This window comes from Equus przewalskii, chromosome 11, assembly GCF_037783145.1.
Source record: "Equus przewalskii isolate Varuska chromosome 11, EquPr2, whole genome shotgun sequence".
In the NCBI taxonomy this organism is placed as follows: domain Eukaryota; kingdom Metazoa; phylum Chordata; class Mammalia; order Perissodactyla; family Equidae; genus Equus; species Equus przewalskii.
In genome coordinates, this window is record NC_091841.1 from 13,083,882 (window position 1) to 13,108,061 (window position 24,180).

General features: G+C 34.6%; 2 pseudogenes; one reads left to right on the forward strand and one right to left on the reverse strand.

The window, feature by feature from the left end:
- The first annotated feature begins 2,140 nt into the window (after positions 1-2,140).
- On the forward strand, positions 2,141-2,940 carry LOC139074618 (olfactory receptor 4P4-like; annotated as a pseudogene).
- A 7,641-nt stretch (positions 2,941-10,581) lies between these two features.
- LOC139074619 (olfactory receptor 4P4-like) lies at positions 10,582-11,378 on the reverse strand (annotated as a pseudogene).
- Between the last annotated feature and the right edge of the window lie 12,802 nt (positions 11,379-24,180).

The window sequence follows — 24,180 nt, forward strand, 5'->3', positions numbered from 1 at the left end:
TATAAAGTAGAGGAAGATGGGCATGGATGTTAGCTCAGGGCGAATCTTCCTCAAAAAAAAAAAATTAAAAATTTGAAAAAAATAAAATAATTATTTTATTTATGTCCATTCAATTGAGCAAGCTATTACTGTGAGTTGACCAAATTAGCATTTTAAATATTATTTTGGAAATAATCTTTATTTATTTATATGTAAGGAAATAGGTACATGATGTAGTTGTAAGAATGATACCTTATTTTTCAATGACTTCTCTATAAGCTAATTCTAAATCTTATAATTGTGCCATGGAAATAAATTTATTCGTTTGAAATCTTCATTGCAAAGGAATTTTTTATTTGGAAGGTGACACAGTTAACAACCTATAAAGAGAGTGATGAGGAGAATATTTAAAAATTAATTGATGAGAAAATGTAGCTATACGATTAGAACAGATGATACATCATAAATTTAAAAGAAAGATATTTTGACCTGCATAAATAAGGTCGAAATTTCTAATAAAGACAATTGGACCATATGGATACAAGTTCTGTGTTATTTTTTCATTAACATTGAGATTCTAACTAATTTAGCAGAAGCTATGGTCAACCTCTACTGATTTGCGTATGTTTTCATATATCAAATCCTGTTGACTTAATATAATTGCTGAATGATGAAGATATTCAAACTACCCATATTCATTCTCTGTATATTTTATATGCTTTTAATTCAAACTCTTTCTATTTAAAACTAGGATATTTGTCTAATGGATCTCAAAGTTTCCTTCCTGCTCAAAAGAATTTTATGATTTAAAAATTTTATTTTCTCTGTGTAAGTTATATTTACAGGACTTTATTATTGACAACTGTAGATTACTGATTTCACTAATATTAAGTTAATAAAATCAACAAGTAACACTTCTATGGTGAACAAAACAATGAACAGTTATTGATTGTAGTTTCACAACTATTTTGGGACAAAGTTCAGGAAGGTTTCCTCATTTTATAAATGAGATAACTTAAATTCAAATAAATAAAGAGATTGGCACCAAATTCACACATTTGTATAAGTAATAACAGAGCTGGGATCCCAATTGTTTGTCTTCACATGTTCTTTTTCCTATAAACTTCCTGTTAACTTTTTCTATGAATTATGCAATGTCAAGATTCTTTATGGGTTTGGGCAAAAGTCATAAATAGGACAAACATAGAACAGAAATTCATACTCTAATTCAAACCACTGAGAAGAAATTGACCTGCAGAATATGATACATTAAGTGAAGAGCTGAACCATGAATATAAAACTACTTTCTGCTCTTCTCTTTAAGTTTTAACTATCGCTTTATTCTGTGGTTCATTTAAGGACATGGTTTTTATTGAAGTGCCTATAGAAATCAATATACTTCTGTTATAAAATGTCAGCATTTTACTGTCACAAATCACTAAAAAAGAGACAAGCCTTCAAAAAATTGTTAAAATCAATCACATGTACCTCTTGCAGAGAGTTTTTATGTTCCACTTTGTAAAGGTATATGTATCATTATATGAATATTTAATTTTATTTTCTACTTCGCTCTAAAATTATTTTGAAGTAACGTATATTCCACTAGTGACTACTGTTAAGCTTTACATTTGCTGCTGTATCATTAAATAAAAACTTTGTGTGATTTATATTTGCATCTTTAAAAACTTGAATTTACAAGGATCTGGAGTGATCTCCTTTTCAAGTACTTAGTTGTATATTCTTTAGCATTGAAAAATATTTAGCAACTAATGATTTTTAGGCATTTTTGAAATTGATTTTTGAATGTATTCATCTTTATTAATGTCCTGAAAGACTGACTTATAGTTATCATCATAAGACTAATCAGAAAAATATTTTGTTAGATATCAGATTTTGATTTTCTAAAACACTGGGATCATGTCCACTAAACATAGCTTAATGATGTTAGTTATCAGCAATTTTCTCCATTTCTGATATTGACTTATGCATTATATCTTTTTAAGGGACTGTTGAGCATTTTGACTCCATTGGACCATGGAAAATAGGAATAATGTCACTGTTTATTCTCTTGGGCCTATCTCAAAACAAGAACATTGAGATCTTCTGCTTTACATTATTTTTATTTTGCTACATTGCTATTTGGATGGGAAATTTGCTCATAATGATTTCTATCTCATGCAGTCAACTAATTGACTGACCAGTGTATTTCTTCCTTAATTATCTCTCACTCTCTGACCTTTGCTATACAACAACAGTGACACCCCAACTAATGACTGATTTACTGGCAGAAAGGAAGATCATTTCCTATAATAACTGCATGATACAGCTCTTTATCCATCACTGTCTTGGAGGCGTTGAGATCTTTATCCTCACAGGGATGGCATATGATCGCTATGTGGCCATCTGCAAGCCCCTGCACTACGCTGTCATCATGAGCAGACAAAGGTGTAATGCAATCATCATAGCTTGCTGTACTGGGGGATTTATACGCTCTGCCAGTCAGTTTCTTCTCACCATCTTCTTACCATTCTGTGGCCCCAATGAGATAGATTGCTACTTCTGTGATGTATATCCATTGCTTAAATTGGCTTGAACTGATACCCACAGAATTGGTCTCTTATTAATTGTTAATTCAGGTCTGACTGCTTTGGTGACTTTTGTGATTTGGATGGTGTCTTATTTTCTGATATTTTACACTATCAGGGCTTACCCCACAGAGAGCCGCACCAAAGCTCTTTCTACTTGCAGTTCCCACATTAGAGTTATTGTTCTGTTCTTTGTGCCTGTTCTCTTCATTTACATTAGACCATCCATAACCTTCCAAGAAGACAAAGTGTTTGCTCTTTTCTACACCAGCATTGCTCCCATGTTCAACCTTTTATCTACACATTGAGAAACTTGGAGATGAAGAATGCCATGAGGAAAATGTGGTATCATCAACTGTTTTTGGAAGAAAAGTAACTTATATTAAAAGCATTTCAGAATTTTACTTTATGGCTCAATCTTGTGCCTAGAATAAATATGGAATGATATACAGAGAGTATACTGCGATTGCAAAAAACAACCAAAGATTGGAGCTGAGAATTATTAGCAATTTTAATTTAATTTTTCATGTTCATTCTTCTTCTTCTCTCCTCACATATCTGCCTCAAGTCCTCCTTAACTTGACATTTTATTTTGAATGTGCAATTAAGTCTTTTCTCCCTTCCTCTTGATTTCCAATCTCATTCAATTGTGCTCTTATTGACAGACTAATAGGAAGCCATCTGGTAGAGGAGAAGCATAGTTAGATTTTACTCCCAGTATCTCAGAGGAAAGCATATAAAGGTGGATTTTGACTGGGGATAATAGGTAAATGAGTGGAACGTTTAACTCCTTTACTCAGCATTCATAAACACGCTTCTATATTATATTTGAAAGTCCTTTAAAAAACCAATAACGTCTTTCTGCTTTCACTGAAAAAGATGTTTTTACAAAGGTAGTCTTACTCTCTCTCCCAAAAAAGAAGCACAGCATCCTAAACATTCTAGACAATGTTAATTTAAACATTAGTTTCTTTTCTAATTCAGTTTAAAATCCTTCCTGAATAATCTGTAACACTAAGAATAGGCTATAAAATTAACTACTCAAAATCTTCTTAATATAAAATAATGAGAAAGGAAAAAATACTATATATAAAATATACAAAAATATGCATTGCTACATTGGTCCTTCTTGTTTCTGTAATTGGTCATGAGATTTTTGTTACCATATATGCCTTTATTTCTTGCAATCCCTACTTCACCGTCCCTTTGACCTCAGGCTAAGCTTCTGCTGGTTGGGACTCATTATCTACTAGTGTGAAACAAATCTTCATTCCTAAATTCCTGGAACCTCAAAAGTCCTGCCATATGTTTGTTGCTTTATTTTTTCACCAGATTTTACTATTAGTTATGGCTGTTTTAAGAGATGGCTTTTTGAATTCTCTAGGCTCAAACATTGGTCGCCCATGTCTCATTGTGTTACAACAACCAAATTCTCCCTGGTGATAAATAACATCACTCCAGAGCCCTTTTTGTCTGTCCATTTAGTAGAGGCATGAGGAACCCAAAATGTCCAGGTGACAATTTAAATTTCCAGCTCAATAAAATAATTGCTGTTTTCCCTGATGCAAGCATCATCTCTGTAACTAAGACCTAAAAACCAGATGACCTGAAAAAATGCTGAGACAGGAAGCAAACATTCTGTAAACGTATCTTAGTGCAATAATAAAAGGAGATACTTGAATTACATCATTCAATTTCTATAACTGCTTATCAAGGCTATGGAGAAACAACATCATATATTTGTCATTACATTCTTAAAAATATAACTTCAGTTTTTCAGGATGTGTTCTCTGAGTTGGCACTTTGAATGTCCAGGATGCCATTCTTCCCTTGTTTTGAATCCATGTATTAGTTTGCAAGAAGAACCACAACAAAATATTACAGACTGGGTGACTTAATCAACAGAAATTTATTTTATGTCAGTTCTGGAATCTTGAAGTCCAAGATCCAGGTGCCAGCAGCTTTAGTTTTTCCTGTGGTATCTCTCCTTGGCTCATAGATGGCTGCATTCGCATTGTGTCTTCACATCGTCTTTTCTTCTTGTGGGCACAACCCTAGTGCCTCCTCCCTGTGTCCAAATTTTCTCTTCTTATGAAGACACCAATTATATTAAGGCCCACCCTAACAGCTTCATTTTAACTTAATTACCTCATTAAATGCCCTATGTCCAAATACAGTAACATTCTGAGGTACCTGGAGTAAGTACTTCAACATGTGAATTTTCAGAGACACAATTCAGTCCATAACATGGTACATGGTAGGATCAGTGAATTCCTTGTGTATCTGTCCACTACCATGCTTCCTTACTGTGAATTAAGTTCCTTGATCAGAACCAGTGCTGTGGAGGCAACATGATGATAAATAAGACATTCTATAAGTGTATGGATTGTGTTGCTGATATAAGCACTATGGCCAGGAAAGGAAAATCCGTATCCAGAATAAATGTCTATTTGTGTGAGGATAAATTAAATTCTCTCAATAATATCAGGTTTTAAGTGTAATAAACTTGTGACCACAGGGCTGAGTAGTCTTGCTAAGGAATGGTATGGTTGGGGCATTTACTGTTGCAATTACAGACAGTAGCTTCCAAAGATGGCAACTACAATCTTTTCCATCTCGCAGGCTCTTCTTACAATGTGACATTGACACTAGTCCCATAAATTGATGTGGTCTATGATCCTTTGGTTTAAACTTAGGTAGACCTTTGTGACTGCCTCAACCAATATAATAAAGTAGAAGTAAACATATGTAACTTCCAAGGTTTGGTATTAAAAACACAAATTTTCACCTTGATCTCTTTGGGTCTTCACTCTCAGAATCACAGCTTGCATATTGGACAGAACCCCAAACTAGCCCACATAGAAATACCATATATACGGGCCAGATGTAGAATTTTATGGCCAGTAGCTCAGCTGAGGTCCCAGCCCACAGCCAGCATCAACTGCCAGACTTGTAAGTCAAGATGCCAAATTCCTCACTTCTCTCCTCGATTAATTAGCATACTCTCCTGATCCAGCTCTGACCATAAACCGTGCACCATTTTAAAGCATGCTCAATTCCGCCTCAATCCTATGCTCCTATTGTTCACCCAAACAAGAATTCTCCTGATTTATGTCTTGCATAATCTAGAGCTGTGCGCAAATCAACCATCACCTCAGCCATGAAAACTTTTCTAGATATTTTAGCCATCTGTTAGCTATTGTATGTTTCTTTTTAATTGATTGCTTGAATTAAAAATGATTTTATTTGTTTTAGAGGGAAGTTTCCTAAGTTTTATTTAACGCAAATCCTTACCACACTATTTGTATGAGGAAGTGCTGTAGACATTCACCTGCTCTGAGAGGTAAACCTGTGAAAACCTTTGAATGTGTTGAAGTTCTTGGCCTGCCCTTGAACAAGTAAAATTCTTTACTACCTCTTTGGCTGGGACTCAGTGAACTCTAATTTTCCTGAGAGAGTTTGCAGGCATTCTTTTCACACATGAAGTGCTGCCTTTATCCTTAAGTAATGGCCTTGCCATATCTAACTAAGTGAATTTACCTTTTAATGAGGTAGCTTGGACATAGTCAAAGACAAAACTTGGTTCGTCAAATTATGCTCTAACTGGAAGGACATTGACTAATATTGAGCCTATAGAACTAAGTTGACTCATCCTATCACCCATATAATGAAGATAGATTCAACCACAGATGACACTACCATTTTCATTTTTTACAGATATGTTGTATTTAAAGTGGAGAATTTAACCTGAATTCACTTATTAAAGGAAAGTTGTGATTTTTTAAAGCTAAACCCATTGTAAAAATATTCCTCTTAATTCTTGTAATTAAAGAATGTTCTTTAAGTTTCCCCTGATGATGCATAAATTGGCTTTGATTCCCTAGAAAAAAATGAGCTAAAATTTATGTGCTAACACTTTATTCAGAAATGTAATTCTAGAGAAATATGTGTCAGGAAAAATGGTAGTGAAAGAGATATGGAAGGAGATTCAATACAAAGGAAGGTGTTACAGAGCTAGTTACAACTTCACAAAACATCAAACTTCACATATACCACAGCCTTTGGTTTGGATCTCAAAGAACAGGTAAAAAAATACTGCACATTGAAACCATCTATGGAAGCATTAAAATGAAAGGGAATTTATCTGCCTGTGTCTCTTCTGCTCCTTGGGTTTTCTTGCTCAATATTCATCCCACGGGATAACTCCTATGGATTTCTTGGTTACATCATTTGTTTCTCAAGGTCTCCCAGACTGATTACCTCACATTCCACAACTTCATGTTTTGTCCCACGTTAGAAGTGGTGAAAAAAAAACCCAAACTCTATGCACGCTGCTGATCAGCCTTGCACACAAGGCCAAGTTTGAGCTCTTGGGTCATGCCAGTAAACAGTGTCCATGTCTATGGAACATGTGCTCTTAGTCTTGAGGACCAGTATACCATAGATGGACATGAAAAAGTATATGTTATTACACCTTGCCAGGGTAAGAGAGAAACTCCATCACATGTCAATGAAACTTTTGTTTCTTCACAGACAAATTCATATATTCAAATAAAGGACATCATAAAATAAGCACAAAGAAACAATGTGAGACAGAAAGAAATTCCTACACCCAGAAATGGAAGACAATTGGTTGTACAGGGAATAAACTAATTTTAAAAGAGAAAAAGAAGAGAAAAAATGTTATAAGATAAAACTTGTGTGATAATGACACAAACTACTGCTCAAAGCCAGTAACAAGAACAGAAAGAAGATTTCCAAGAAGAGGCACTCCATGTTTCTTCTTTTTCTTCTTCTATTTTGGTGAGGAAGATTGGCCCTGAGCTAAGATCTGTGCCAATTGTCTTCTATTATTGTGTGTGGAATCCTACCACATCTTGGCTTGATGTACAGTGTGTAGGTCTACATGCAGGATCTGAACCAGTGAGCTATGGGCCACTGAAGCAGAGAGTGTGAACCCAACCACTATGCCGCTGGGCCAGCCGCTCCATGTTTCTTAGTGACCAATCCCTAAAATCATAGAGGGTTGAGCTTTTGGAGAATGTGTGGTACCAAAAAAATAATGGTATTATCCAGGAAAAGTGATAAATTTAGAATTTATGGATGAAAGTTACGATCATCAGTGTTGAGGATAGTTAATAAGAATATCATTACAATCATTCCCTTTGTAAAAAATTAGTCTATTTCAATAATTAAATCTTCTCAAGCTTTGCTCTATGAGAAGGTGTAACTGAGAGAACTCCATCACTAAATCTGCTTTATATTTTATTTAAAATATATTTTAGGATTATTTTAAACTCAGATCTAAATAGTAAGTGAAAAATCTTTTATTTAAAAAAGTCATTTTGAGAAATTTATATTTTCTTCCTTTTTGTAGCAAAGCCAATTGTGGTTTACTCCTTGATCATATATAGTTAATGTCAAACTGGTTAAACTAGCATGAGTCCAACCTCCATGACTTATCAAGCAAGACAATGGATTCATCTCAGAGGCATATTGAACGTGCAAGGAATCAAACACATATCTTGGGAAAAATAGAAGTTAAAGAAGATAAAGGGGAAAACAATTTCAATAGTATAAGAGATTTTTCCCTGCCCAACGTCATGCCAATGATGGTGTATGCATAAGATGTGAGATGGTATTCAACTTTTATTTTGCTGCGTGTCAGCTGTTAGGCACCACTAATACTACATGTATCTCACAGAGATGGATGGTTGAATTGCATCTTTACCATTTACTAGCTGTGCAATGTGGGATAATTTTAACCACATCACTGTTCATCTCATATATTGACTTTAGAACCCAACGTATATGAGATGTGACTTTATATTCTTTTAATAATGCAAAGAATGACTTAATATATGAAAGTTAGGTACGCATATTTAAAGACCAATATCTGAGAATTACTGGATTTTCTATATACTGACTATAACTAGTGAGGATGAGAAATCATAATGGAAAAAAAATATATATTGCATTCCCAGTAGCAACAAAAGTGATGAAATACCTAAGAATAACTTAACGAAAAATATAAGATTCTTTGAATAAATCACAAGATTTCACTACAAAATATAAAAGAAGATTGCAATAAATATAGCCATAGCATTCTCTTGGATGGGAGAATTGAATATTATTAAGATGGAAATTCCTACCAAATTAAGTTAGTTATAACTCCAATCAAAATTCCAAAAACATCACTTTTAGAATGTGACAAAATCATTCTAAAGTATATCTGGAGGACAAATAAGCAACAGTAACCAATATATTTCAAGGGGAGAAAAAAAGTGGATTAGCTTTCCTAGAAAGTAAAACACAACAGAAAATAACAATAATGTTTTCAATTTGTTTCTCGTGCTAGTATAGTTTAGTGAAACAAAATATATATGACATAAATAGCCTATTAAATATACAATATGATGCTGATAAACATGGAAAGGCAAAAGAGGAAGAAAGGGAAGAATTTTCCAAGACATTATGCTAGATAATGTGGTGGAGTGGGAATGGGTTGAAGGAGGGAATGGAGAGAAACCGTTTTCCTGAGTGTATTTTTTGATATACAGGGTCTTGAACTAGAGTCACACCACTGCTTTCTCTCTCAAGCCCTCACTTTCTCCTTTCCAGGGTAAGAAGAGGGAAATACCTGATTAACGAGTTTAGAAGAAGAAATAGAGTGTATTTGTCTCTCCCTTCGGGATCTGCCTGCTTAACTGCAGAGTGACTGGGTGCTGTTCTACACTCTGATCTGTGGTCCTTTAAAAGTGTTTCCTGGCTCTACTTCTCCCCTTAGGGGATTTGGTGAGGATCTAGCATGGCCTGTGATTGGATGTGTCAGGCAGCTTAATCCAGAGGTGAAGTACATTAGCAGACAATTTGGCTGCTTATCTAAAATTATATGTTCTAATCAGTTTTAATCAGAAGTAAAGAAGACAACATCTGCTCACAATAAAAACATGACTTTCCTATAACCATATATCTTCATTGCTAAAATCATCCCAAATAAAAGTAGATATGGTTGTGAAATGCTGACCAATTTCAAGGTCTTGGGGCAATAGAAAGAAACCTCAAAGTTAAAAAAACACAACTGGTCTATAATTTGGAAGAATTCAATTCATTTTATTACCAACTATTCAATATTTTAAGCTACCTTTGTTTCACGTAAAATTATGTAGAGATTACTGTCATAGCAAAATTATGAAGTGAGTTGAGATAGGAAGTTTTAAAAGAAAAAATTAAAAGTACGAAGACATACACTATCAGTATCTTTCACATCATAGATTTTTTTTGGCACCATCAAAAGGACTTCTTAATTTGGAGTGCATTTGTGTGTGTGTATGCGTGTGTGTGTGTGATTTGACTATTATTATATAAATTCGCTATTTTTCTTGTAAGAACAGACTTCATGAATAACAAATTCATCACATATTCAAACTCTGTTGGAAAATCAGTATATGCATAAGACTAAAATAATTGACCCAGTACTCTACTATGCTCCTGATTTCTGGTTGTCTCAGCTGGCCGATTGGACCTGGAGTAGAATACTTTCTTGTCCACAGTGATACATGAATGAAGCCAAAATACACTGAAGTAGAGAAATAATTGAAGAGGAGTTTTATGTTAGCAAAATGGTGGCATTTAATGTTGAAGTGGGCCATTCAACCATGAAGGTGGTTCCTACAAGGAATGAGAATCAGAGCTATGTGAAAAGATATTTAGATATTCATTCAATAAATATTTATTGAGCTCCTAATATGTGCTATAGACTTTGCTTATTGCTAGGAAATTAGCACTGAAACAAATATGACATGACACCTACTTTCATGGAGCTTAAAATTTAGTGAAGAATGAGGACAAGGGAACCACATCAGGAAAGGAATATGAAACAGGAGGAGCAGTGATGGAAGCTGTTGTTTAAGACTTGGCATTACACATTCTGACTGATTTTCCCATCAGCATGAGGGTATCAAAGATAGGAGGTGTGATGCAAAGATATCCATTCACTTCAAAGAATGAATAGCCTTCAAATCATTGGCTTCCCTCCCCAAAACCTTTTATTGCACCAAACTTTCCTAATATTTTTTATCTTCATGTTTCTAAGTGCATAGATAAGAAGCTTGAACATGAGGCAAATAATTGTGTAGAAGAGTGTAAACACTTTACCTTCTGGTAAAGTTGTGGCAGATCTAAGGTAAACAATGATGACAGGGACAAAAAACAAGATCAGAAGAGTGAAATGAGAATTGCAAGTTGAAAGTGCTTTGTGGCAGCTTTCTGCAGAATACAGTCTCACCTAATATATATCATAAAGTAGGAGGCTATCAAAACCATGAAGATCACCAGTCCCATTAGACCAAAATTGGCAATGAGTAAGAAACCAACTTTGTGTGTACAAGTGTAGGCCAGTTTCAACAAAGGATACACATCACAGAAATAGTGATCTATTTCACTGGGGCCACAGAAAGGTAAAAAAAAATTACAAGAAGGAACAGGCCAAGGGAAGACAGAAAACCCTCTGTGCATTATGTATGAGAATTGAGTTACACCTTGCCTATTCATGATGACGGCAATAGTGAAATGGTTTGCAGACGGCCATGTAGTGGTCATAGGTCATTCCTATAATGGTGAATACTCTAATCCCTGCAAAGAAGTATGAGGTAAAAAACTGTTGTGCAGTTTTTATAGGAAATGACCTTCTCTGACAGTAAATAAGTCATTAGTTTGAGTGTCACAGTGGTGGTGTAGGTCTGAGAGTGCAAGGTGATTAAGAAAGAAGTACATGGGCTGGTTAATTAGCTGACTGCATGCAGCAGAAATCATCATAATAGAATTTCCAACAAAATCACTAGGTAACAGAGTACGAGAAGTAAAAAGCAGAAAATCTGGACTTTCTTGTTCTGGAAAGTCTCAAGAGAATAAATCAGTAACATTACTCCTATTTTACATGTTCTGATGCTCAGGAAAGTTATCTGAAATGACAAAACTAGTAAATCGAATCATTAGTGAGAAAATGGAAATCTAATATCTAATTAAAATTGCACTACCACATTTTTTAAAACCTAAACCATTTTGAGATCCATTGATATCACTCATTCTTTTAAAAACACAGTTCTTTTGAATATCTAGTGCCAATATTCTTCTAAGAACTGAGGATGATTTAGACAAAGTCTCAACATTTGAGTAATTTAAATTCTTTTGTGAGAAAGCAGGAAATTATACTCATAAAGAATAAGAAAAAAATGAGGAGTGGTGTCATCAACATGATGGAGTGAGCCATTTCCTTTGTCTCTCCCTCTTTGAACTACAACTAAAGAGACATGCATGGGCTAACAGAGGAATCCCACATAGCATAACAAGACCTGTGAGAGACACACACAGCTAAACATCTGAGGGTGGATTGACTGACCCTCTTGGAATTGGTGTAGATAGATGAGCATTCCCTGACCTTCCCCAGCAAGACTGTGTATGTTCATGAATGTTTTCTAGCCTGGCAGGAGCATCCGGAAAGCAGGAATGTGTCCAGGATGACTGTAGAAAGAAGTGGCAGCAGCCCTCAAACCACTTGTGAAAATGTTCCCAGAAGGGGGCCCACCATGCCCCTGTGCCATCAAGGAGTGGCTCTGGCTCAGTACCCATGTGTGAAGCACCACCTACCAAGCACAGCAGATGAGGGGACCACAAGCAGTTACATTGGCAGACCTACATTCTGGGGCAAGTGAACTAGAGGCCTGAGCGAGCACCCATAGTACTGCTGAGCCCCCCAAGAGGTAGCATACCCCAGAGCGACTGTAAGAAGAGGTGGCTGCAACCATTAGCACTGTGGTGATTGCTTTCCTGGCAGTAGGGGAGCCCTCTGTGTCCCTGTAACCCCAAGGTGTGGCCCTAGCTGAAACTCCACAAGGAAGTTCCACCAACTAAGAAGTCTACACAAGGGATTGAATGCTCTCCAGGCCAGTGCAAGCACCCATAGTACCCCCAACAACTTCCAGCAGATGGGGTCGGAACAGAAGCTCAGCTCCTGCTTCCCCCAAGTAGTAACAGGTGGAATCTGTGACCTAATACTACCACAGATGCCCTGACAAAAGATTAGTTCACCAAACAAAATGAGAAACAATAGCAACAATTCAGACCAGAAGTAAAATAACAATTCACCAGAAACGAACTCTGAAGCCACAGAAATTTATACTCTAAATGACAGAAAATTAAAAATAGCTGTCATAAAGAAGCTCAAGTAACAAGAGAGCACAGAAAGACAGTTCAAGGAGCTCAGAAACAAAATTAATGAGAAGAAGGAATATTTCACCAAAGACATTGAAACTGTAAAAAAATCAAGCAGAAAGTCTTGACATTAAAAATACTTTTAATGAAATAAAAATAATATAGAATCCTTAAACGTACAGCTGATATTAGGAGGAAAGAATTAGTGATTTAGAGGATAGGCATGCCAAGGGTGTAGGAGGAGACAGAACTAAGCTTTTTAAAAAGAGAAGGAATTCTTCAAGAAATATGTCTCTCAATTAGTTACAGCAAAATAAAGATTACAGGTATGCCAGAAAGAGAAGAGAGACAGAAAGGAGCAAAGAGCTATTCCAAGAAATAGTAGCTGAGAAATACCCAAACCTGTGGAAGGAAATGGATTTAAAACTATACGAAAATAACAGAACTCCTGATTACATTAATGCTAAAAGATCCCCTCCAAGGCATATAATAGTAAAACTAGAAAAAGTCAATGACAAAGAAAAAATATTAAGGCAAGCAAGGCAGAATAAAATAACTTACAAAGGAATCCGTATTAGGTTTTCAGTGGATTTCTTGGCAGAAACCCTACAGGCTAGGAGGCAATGGAGTGATATATTCAAAATACTGAAAGATAAAAACTTTCAGGCAAGAATACTTATCCAGTGAAACTTTCCTTCAGATATGTTGGAGCAATAAAAACTTTCCAAGATAAACAAAAGCTGAGGACTTCAACACCACTAGACCTCCCCTACAAGAAATGATTAAAGATGTCCTCACTCCAGAAACAAAAAGGCAATGTTCTTCAAAGATTTGAGAGAGGAGATAAATAGACAGAGAAATCAGAAAACTGCAGCTCTCTTTCAGAATGGGGAAGCAAAGGCTCAATTATAACTTAAAAGTTAAAAGAAAGGGAAGCATTAAAAGTAACTATAAATACTTCAACCTAGCCACAGACTCACAACATTAAAAACAGAACTATTTGTAACAAGAATAACTCAGAAGGTGAAGAGGAAAGGGATGGAACCTGCTTAGGTTAATGGAGATAAAAGGCTCAAAGCGAATACACCATTTCAGATGCAAGATCATTTACACAAACTGCATGGTACCAACTAAATAAAATTCAGAGCAGACCCTTAATTCACAAAAAAGAGGTAAAACTGAGACAGCCTCCTCAGAAAACCACCAAAATGACATGGCAATTAGAAATGCAAACGAAGAAAACCAATGGAAACATAGAACAACCAGAAAACCAGAGATAAAATGGTAGTATTAAGCCCTCATATATTAATAATAGCTCTAAATATAAGTGGGCTGAATTCTCCAATCAAAAGATGAAGAGTAGCTGGATGGATTTAAAAATAAGACCCAACAATATGCTGCCTCCAGTAAACACATCTCAGCTTTAAAGACAAACATAGGCTCAGAGGAGAGGGACAGAAGACAATATCTCAAGTTAATTGCAAACAAAAGAAATCAGGTGTCACCATACTTATAGTAGACAAAACAGACTGAATTTAAAAAAGACAATGAGAGACAAGAAGAGGCAGTATTTAATGATAAAAGGGACTTTTCACCAAGAGGACATAACATATAAATATATATCAACCTCACATCGGGGCACTAAACTACATAAAGCAACCATTAACAGACCTAAAGCTGGAAATTAACAGCAACAAAATAATACTAGGGGGCCACAACACCCAATATATATTAATGGGCAGATCATCCAGACAGAAAATCAACAAGGAAATGGATTTAAATGAGACACTTGATCAGATGGACTTAATAGATATATAGAGAGCATTCCATCCAAAAGGAGAAGAATACACATTCTTCTCAAGTGCACATGGATTATTCTTAAAATAGACCATATTTTGGCAAACAGGGCAAGCCTCAATAAATTTAAGAAGACTGAAATTATCTTAACCAACTTTTATGACCATGATGCTATGAAACTAGAAATCAACTACAAGAAAAAAACTAGGGAAGTCAGAAATATGTGGGGACTAAACCACATGATCCTGATCAATCAAGGATCAATGAAGAAATTAAAAAGAAATTTAAAAATACCTGGATACAACAAAAATGAAAATACAATATACTATGTCTCATGGGATGCACAAAAATGAGATCATAAGAGGGAAATTCATAGTAACATAGGTCTACCTCAACAATCAAGAAAGATCTCAAGTAATCTTAAACTTCATCTAGCAGAACTAGAAAAAGAGGAACAAACAAAGTCCAAAGTTAGCAGAAGGAAGGGCATAATAAAAATCAGAGTAGAAATAAATAATTAGAAACTATAAACACAGTAGAAAGGATCAATGAAACTAAGAGCTGGTTCTTTGAGAAGATAAACAAAATTGACAAACCCTTAGCCAGACTCATGAAGAAATAAAGAGAGAAGGCTCAAGTAAATGAAGTTAGAAATGAAAGAGGAGAAATTACAACAGATACAGCAGAAATACAAAGGATTTATAGAGAACACTATGAAAAATTATTTGCCCACAAATTGGATAACCTAGAAGAAATGGATAAATTCTTAGACTCATACAATCTCCAAAACTGAATCAAGAAGACATAGAGAATCTGAATACCTCAATCACAAGTGAAGAGATTGCAACAGCAATCAATAACCTCCCAAAAAACAAAAGTCCAGGACCAGATGGCTTCTCTGGAATATTTTACCAAACATTCAAAGAAAAGTTAACACCCATCCTTCTCAAACTATTCCAAAAAATGGAAGATGACTGAATGCTTCCTAAGAGGCCAACATTACCCTGATATCAAACCAGAAAAGGATAACACAAAGAAGCAAAATTACCGGGAACTAACACTGATGATGAGATGCAATAATCCCCAACAAAGTATTGGTAAACCAAATACAGCAATACAAGAAAAGGATCATGCACCATGATAAGTGAGATTTATTCCAGGGATGCATGGGTGGTTCAACATCCAAAAATCCATCAATGTGATACACCAAATTAACAAAAAGAGGAATTAATATCACATGATCATCGCAATAGATGCAGAGAAAGCATTTGACAAGATCCAACATCCATTTATGATAAAAACTCTCAATAAAATGGATAAAGAAAGAAAGTAACTCAACATGATAAAGGCCATATGTGACACCCACAGCCAACATTATACTCATTGGTGAAAAAGTTAAAGCATCACTCTGAGAACAGGAACAAGACAAGGGTGCCCCCTGGCACCACTCCTATTCAACATAGTACTGAAGGTTCTGGCCAGAGAAATTAGGCAAGAAGAAGAAATAAAAGGAATCCAAATTGGAAAGGAAGAAATGAAACTCTTGCTGTTTTCAGCTGACATGATTCTGTATAGAGATAACCCTAAAGATTCCATCAGAAAACTGGTATAAATAATCAAAAATTACAGCAAAGTTGCAGGGTACAAAATCAACTTACAAAAATCTGTTGCATTTGTATACACTAACAAAGAGCTAGCAGAGAGAGAAATCAAGTATATAATCCCATTTACAATTACAACAAAATGAATGAAATATCTAAGAATCAGCTCAACCAAAGAAGGGACCTACCTATCCACTGAAAACTACAAGATATTATTGAAAGATATTGGAGAAGACACAAAGAAATGGAGAAATTTTGCAAGCTTATTTCATCAGAAGAATCAACAGAGTTAAAATGTCCAAACTTCCTAAAGCAATCTACAGACTCAATGCAATCCCAATCCGAATTCCAATGACATTCTTCATGGAAATAAAACAAAGAATCCTAAAATCTGTATGGAACTACAAAAGACGCTGAATGGTCAAAGCAATCCTGAGAAAAAGGAACAAAACTAAGGCTTCACAATCCCTGACTTCAAAAAACACTACAAAGCTATAGTAATCAAAACAGCATAGCACTGGCACAAAAACAGACTCACTGATGAATGGATCAGAATTGAAAACCCAGAAATAAAATCACACATCCATGAACAGTTAATCTTCAATGAAGCAGCCAGGAACATACAATAGAGGAAGGAAAGTCTCTTCAATAAATGGTATTATGAAAACTGGTAGAATGGAATACTACTCAGACATTAAAAAAACAAAAACTGTCCCATTTGCAACAACTTGGGCAGAACCGGAGGATATGATGTTAAGTGAATTAAGCCAGACAGAGAAAGACAAATACTGCATGATTTCACTCGTATGTGGAAGACACCAAATACATGGATAAAGATAACAAAGATTAGTATTTACCAGAGGGGAGGACGATTGGAGTGTGGGCAAAAAGGGTCAAGGTGAACATATATACATTGATGGACAAAAATTAGGCTACCGGTGGTGAGCACAATGAAGTCTATTCAGAAATTGATAAATAATAACATACCCTCAAAATTACACAATGTTATATACTATTATTATGTCAATAAACTTACTGGAAAAAATTAGAAAAATGAGATCATTCAAATAATCTTAAGTAGAATGAACACATAATGTGCCACCGTAGGATGTAAAATGAAGGTAGCGATAGACTTTACCAGATTAGATGGTTTCTAATGAGATTACAAAAATGGTGGAGGCTGTGTGGGTAGTTTATACAGTGCTTGGCATATAGTTAATGTTAAGTAAACATTAATTAAAGAAAAAATTGGGAAGTAAACAATGTGCTATAATCTTGAAGGAATATTATGCCATTGGAAATAACCAGTCATCCATTAGTCAGATAATTCATGATGAAACTGAAGAACAAATTATTTTTCTTAATTGACTTGTCTTTTTTGGAGTTATAAGAAGAAATAATATAGATATTACTCCATGAAACTTTGATATTTCTTAAAAAATTTTCTAGCTTCTATTGGATAATGTATCTACAGCTCTGCTTTTTCTATTCATTTCTCTTGCAGGATTACAGTAAAAGCAACCTTAGTTTTAAAACTTTGTTCTTGATTCAATAATTTTTAAATGCATTAAAACATATGTTTATACATCCTTGAAGACTTCTGCTTTTTATATTAAATTGAATGTAATCTGTTACAAGCAAAATTAAACAATGCTAATTAAAAGACATGTAGTCGAAAAGTATTTTGTTTTACTTATTTTAACTTTAGTATTATTATTTGAGTCAGTCCTGCTTCTTTATACGAAAAATATATCCAAAGTTCAAAAATTCTTCAATTTATATTGTTATGTTATATTAAGAGAAATTAATTTAAATATTTATGTAACTTAACAATGGTTATCTTATAATGGTTGGACTATGCAGATTTTGATTTTCTAATTTATACTGTTCTTTATTTTCCAATATTTTAGCATAAACTTGTATTTATTTCTAGAACAAGGAAATATCTTATAAATAAAACTAAATATTACATTACTAACAATTATGATATAAATTAATTTGAAAGTATCTTTATAAATATGACTGTCCATTTATCCTGGAAGTATAGTTTAAAATATTTAAGAATTGTGCCCACTAGAGTCTGGAAGTCCACTTAGATTTTTATGGGAAACTAAGACCAGGAATTCACACTGATAATCATTTATCCCTAATTAAAAAATTGAGAAACAAAAGTGCATTGATTTTTATCAGGTTTCCTTTAGGTGAATGACTGCTGAGACCTGCAAATTATGTTTAAATTTGCCAAATATGTAAGAATATTTTAGTTCTCTGTGTCACTAATACCAAAGGCCTTGCAATGTCAGACAAATGAATAAGACCTCAGAAAATTCCAAAGCATTACACAATTGTGAATACTGTGGTCACAAGACTGTGCTCTGGGTGTAGGTTGAAGAAATAATCTGAAGAGCAACATAGATTTATTTTTAAAAATTATTTCTTCTCGTCATCCGGTCTTTCAAAATAAGTGAATTTTCAGAAAATTTATTCAAGTTGCATCTTATAAAGCAATCAACTATGGGGGCCAAGTTTGAAAATATTAAATGGAAAAGTGGGCTCCTCTGATTTCAAAATAGTTCCCTCAAACATAATACACTAAAAATGATGTAGCCTGCTTTGCTCAATCATTTTCTCCCTGTCCTTCTTAGAGAATCCACTCACACAAGCAGCATGACTCGATGAAAGATGGAGCTTTTCTCCCATTCTGTCTAACTGTTCATTCCCTAGGATTTCAGGATCCAATTCATATAATAAAGGAGTTGGATTAGGTAGTCTCTGAAGATCTCCCCAGATTCTGAGAGTGTGTGACTCCTGATTCTCCATTAGTGTTGGGGAAACACTTGTCAGCCTCCTTCCTGACTTCCCTCAACCACTGGATACGTGGAGACTGAAAATATAGTATCAACAGTGGCAGTTTCTGTGCCTCACTTTCCTTCTCCATAAAACTGAGATAGTGATAATACCTCTACATAGGGTGATCTTTTTCAATTATAAAAGTTAACAAATGTGGAACTTTTTAGAGCAGTGTCTAGAAAGTATTACACATTCAATAATTATTAGCCACCTTCTACAATTACTAAATGTAAGATGAAGGCCTTAGGGAAAATGTAATTGCAGTGGGTCAGGAATTACATCTTGTACTGTTCCTCTCTTCCCAATATTGGAAATATCAGAAACTTTGAAGATAGATCCTAGTTCAGAACACAGCTCTGATATTTAAATGCAAGATTCTTCACCTCCTTGAACATTTTTCCCTTTGTCCATAAAATGAGGATTGCAGTACCTAAGATATAGGATTAACGTGGAAATAAAATTAAATTACACATATGAACCTCATTGCTCAAAAACACACCAGTTCCTCCTGCTTCCCTTGTGGAACCCTCATGGTGTTATAAACTTAGGAGGTACTCAAGATATTCAAGTGGTAGTAGGTCCTAATAATTAAGAAGATAATGTCTGGGGCTACATAAAATGAAATCGGATTCTGGCTCCAAAACTCACCTGGAGCATAATCTTGGGCAAAGAGTGCAATCTTATTTTCTCCCTTTATAAAGTGAGCAATATACTAAAATTAACTCTGAAGTTTGTTGTAAGGATTTGATGAGTTGATTTATGCATAAGCCTGGGACAGTACCTGGTATATATCAAGATTAAACATTTAAGAAATATTTTTATCATTAGTCTCATATGCTTTTGTCGTATCGGGGGCACAAACATAAATTAAGAATACCATGTCATCTTATCATTCTTCTTACAAATGTTGAATATCTTATAAAAAATATACTATATTTCCATATGGATAAATAAAGGTAAGTAGATTAAACACAGCATAGTTTCCCTGCCATGAAAAAGCCGTTATTTCTCACTTTCGGCTGGGATCTTCACATTAGAGAAAACTTCTCTCATTAAAGAAAATCTTTCCCTCCTGGTCAGGGATAAGCTGACCTTTTCCTCACAAACCTGAAGGTACCCTTGCTTATTCTAGTCCTCTAAAGCTTTTGTTTTCTTTCCTTTGAATTCATTAACCCTACCCAAATAAGATGGATGTTCACATCTCCCCTTGACAATTGTTCTTCTCAAAAAAAACAAAGGTCTGTATAAAATTTAGAAAATAAAACATACCCCATAGATATTATGCATTCAAGTGGATTAATTGAAAATTATGGCATAAATTTTCGCTTCTGCATAGTCTTAGAATTGTACTGTTCTATTGCTTTTTAATCAAGTTATATTCAGTTCCTTCACTGAACTTCTGTCCACTAATCTGCTGAGCCAGTGCAACCTTCTTCCCATTCAACTTTCTTCCATAATGTAACATAGGAGCATAATGATATAAATAAATTTATGAGATTTTATAATAAAACAATACAAGCAAAGCTAGTAATATTTTGAAAGCTGCTGAGAGATATGGCATTGATAACTCATACAGTTGATGCACAAATCAAAATTCATCATAGCACAGTTTATTATAGTTGGAAGGTCAAGCAAAGTCTTTGCCATAATATTAAAAATGGTTTTTTTAATGATTCTGAATTTTTTTCATCCAAAGGTTTATTAGAGGGATGAGATCGTAAATATAATTAGAAGGATTCAAATATTCATTTTAAGGAAATTTACTAGTACATTTATAACCTAGATTTAACTTACCAGCTACTTAATTCACCAGACAGATTTTGTTTAAGTTGAGGGTCACATATAAGATAAAGTCAAAATTAAAAAATTAATATAGCTGTGCAATAAATTATAAATCTGAAATTTCATAAAATCTTATGACAGAACTCTTGTGAATTCCATCAGTAGAGATACGTTTGGTAAATAGAACCAAATTGAGATGTGTTTTTAGCATACTATTTTTCTATTTCTAAAAAGAAAGAAGTGTCTCTCTGATATTTACTTTTACATCTAGAGAAAATTTATATACACATATATATAATTCTTTATATATAATTCTAAATATATATTCTTTTTGATGTCAAATTAGTATTTAAAGTGAATTCTGAGAAAACATATAGAATAGCTCTCAATATCTCTGAAGGTTTAGAAATTTCCCATCAGTGTACTTTGCAAAAGATATAAACTGTAGCTTAAATTTCTTCCTCATAAATAGTTATGACAAAGTCAATAATTGTGTTTCCCTATTGCATCAGGATCCAAAGCACTGATATTAGACATGGCACATGGGAACTCCAAGGAAATGTTGTACGTAATGCTCACATCTCAGGACAGGGCAGCAACAGGGAGCTAAGGTTAAGGAGAGCTGAAATGGAATATGGACATGATTAAAAGTACAAAAGATAGAACAAGGATTTAAGATTTAATTTATCCCCCCAAAACAAGCTTGTTAGGGTACTGTCATTTTTCTAATTGATGTCTAGAAAAAAGTTATAAGAAATTGATGCTTGAGCAGAGAATCAAGAAATTGAGTTGGCTAGCCATACAAATATTTGAATGGAAAAATTTCCAAGGAGAGCCACAAAGAGTAAGCTCAGGATATAGTGAGCAGGACAGTGAAGTTAGAATGAAGTGGGTAGAAATTAGCAAGAGAGATCAGTGGATCGGTAAAGGGGTAAAGGGTCCACATTATGTGGAGCCTCCTCAGACTTAGTCTATTGCTCAGTTGAGATTAAAAAGTGAAGACAAGTGAGGAAGAAAGGAGACCAGATTGAGGGTTGTTACAGTAATTCAGTGAACGGAGATGGGTATGTGAGTTGAAGGGAGAGGTCTGAGTTGGAAGATTAAAAATTCGGAGTTATCTGCACATAGGGAGAATGTAAAACTATTAGATCATATGAAATAACCAAAATCAGAAAAGAATACAGATTCAAGGCCTTAGCCCCATGACTGTCCAAAGTACAGAGTTTTGAAAGAACAGTAAGAGCCATGAAAAAAAAAAAAAAAAAAAAAAAACTAAGCTGAGACATAATTTTTAGATGTAATAGGAGAAGCAGCAGAGGATGGTGCCTCCAAAGCCAAGTCAAAATGTCTCGAGGTAATAAGAGTGATCAAATCTGTGTAACCATGGATATATCAACCTGAAAGTCATTGACAACCTTGATAAGGGCAGCTTCAGTGAAGTGGTAGAAGTGAAAATCTAACTTGAGAGTTTACAATAAACCTTGGAGGAGTGAAATTAGATACAGTGAGCGTAGGAAGAAAAGAAATGAGAACTGGGGAAACTGGGAAGGGAAAGTAACTACAAAAGAGGTTCTAGTTTGCTTTATTTTGGATGAGATAAATAACAATTTAGTTTATTAAAGGATAAATTTTAAAAGAGGATATAGTTGTGATTTTTGTCTGAATAACGAATATGTCAAAGATTTTATTTAACTCAGTATTTAATGCAGAAAATAGTAAGATGTTACCACTGGTTCAGACAAGAACAAAATGTGCCAGACCACCTTGATAGTCTAGTCAGTAGTGCTGAAATGAATTAACAACTGGATGCAAAACTAGCAAAGTATCCACAGGGCTACAATCAATTGCATTTCACTGGACGCAAAATTGTATTTTTATGAGCAAGCACTATTGATATTGCTATTATTTTCGAAGTCTCAACTTCTCTATAGAGTTGTAAAATGTCCTGGTCAAAGACAATAAAAGATGGATAACCTGAATGTAACAGCTAGTAAGGTCACTTACTAAATTGCAAAGAATCTTATCATGTTTCCCTATATCGTTATGCTGATATCAACGATCCAACGGGAGAGAGAAAAATCAATGATGCAGAGCAAGACAGGAGAATCAATGAAGTGATGAGGAAGTGACGTTCTTGAGAAGATGGGAAGGGAGGAGATGCAGTGCAAAAGTGAAAGAGTTAAATGAAGAATTCCCTCGTTAATGGTTGATGTTACCAATGTTTTTCCTCCATGTATTTTAATAATCTCTGTTCAAAAATTTTATTCCAAGAATTAAAATAAAAGATAATGATTTATATTAATTTTTGATGTTTTATTTTTCAATAATTCAAGTCTGGTTGGCTGGAAAATGGAGCTATGAAACAGAGGCAAATTTTAAGTCTTTGCTGGTCTTCTTACCAAAGACCCTGCTAATTGTAAGCTAACAAGTGATCTTTCACAATTCTGCTGTGATGATGTTCTTTGATATGTGCACTGTTCACGCCCACTCAGGAGCTTCAGAATAACTGTCAAGAACTAGATAAACAACATCCAGGAGTGGTCGGCCTGGTAGCATAGTGGTTAAATAATTGTACTTTGCTTCAGTGGTCCAAGGTTTGTGGGTTCAGGTCCTGGGTGCAGACCTGGCGCTGCTCATCAATCCATGCTGTGGCAGCATCCCACATACAATAGAGGAAGATTGGCAGAGATGGCTCAGTGACAATCTTCCTCACGCAAAAAGAAAAAGGTTGGCAACACACTAGCTCAGGGCCAATCGTCCTCAAACATACACAAAAAAAGAACAACAATCAGGAAAGTATCTTAGGATATTTTTTAAGAATTTCTAGCACGTTATATTTTTAATTTTATTTGTTGGGAACTTTAAACTGAGTCATAGCATTACACTATTTTTCTCTTTATATTATTCACCCATGTTAGGAACCATCAACAACAATAACTCATCTTTATTTAGTAAGCCTTCTCTACCAACCTGAAAAGCATTCCTTATGCAAATAGTTCATGTCAATAGAGGTTCTAAAGATCTTTGAGATCCTCTCCTGTCCAAACTAGTTATTCAGTGGCTTGATTTTGCAACCAGCCATTTCTGATGTTGGGCAAATTTACTCCAGGGTAACTTCCAATTTCTACTGAAAAAATTTTCTTTAACCTTTACAGTGATAAAAAAATAAAACGCACTCATTGAGTTTAAGTGATACTCTCTACTTGTCTACTCTGAGAAAAATTTAATTTCATCAGTTACAGGAACATGACATTAATGTGAGCATTACTTAACTTTTTTCCATCCTCACACCCTCACTGTTCCAGAGAAAAGTAATTATAGAATGGTTACTTTTCTGATGCTTAACAAGGGATTGAGCAATAAAAACAGTTCAT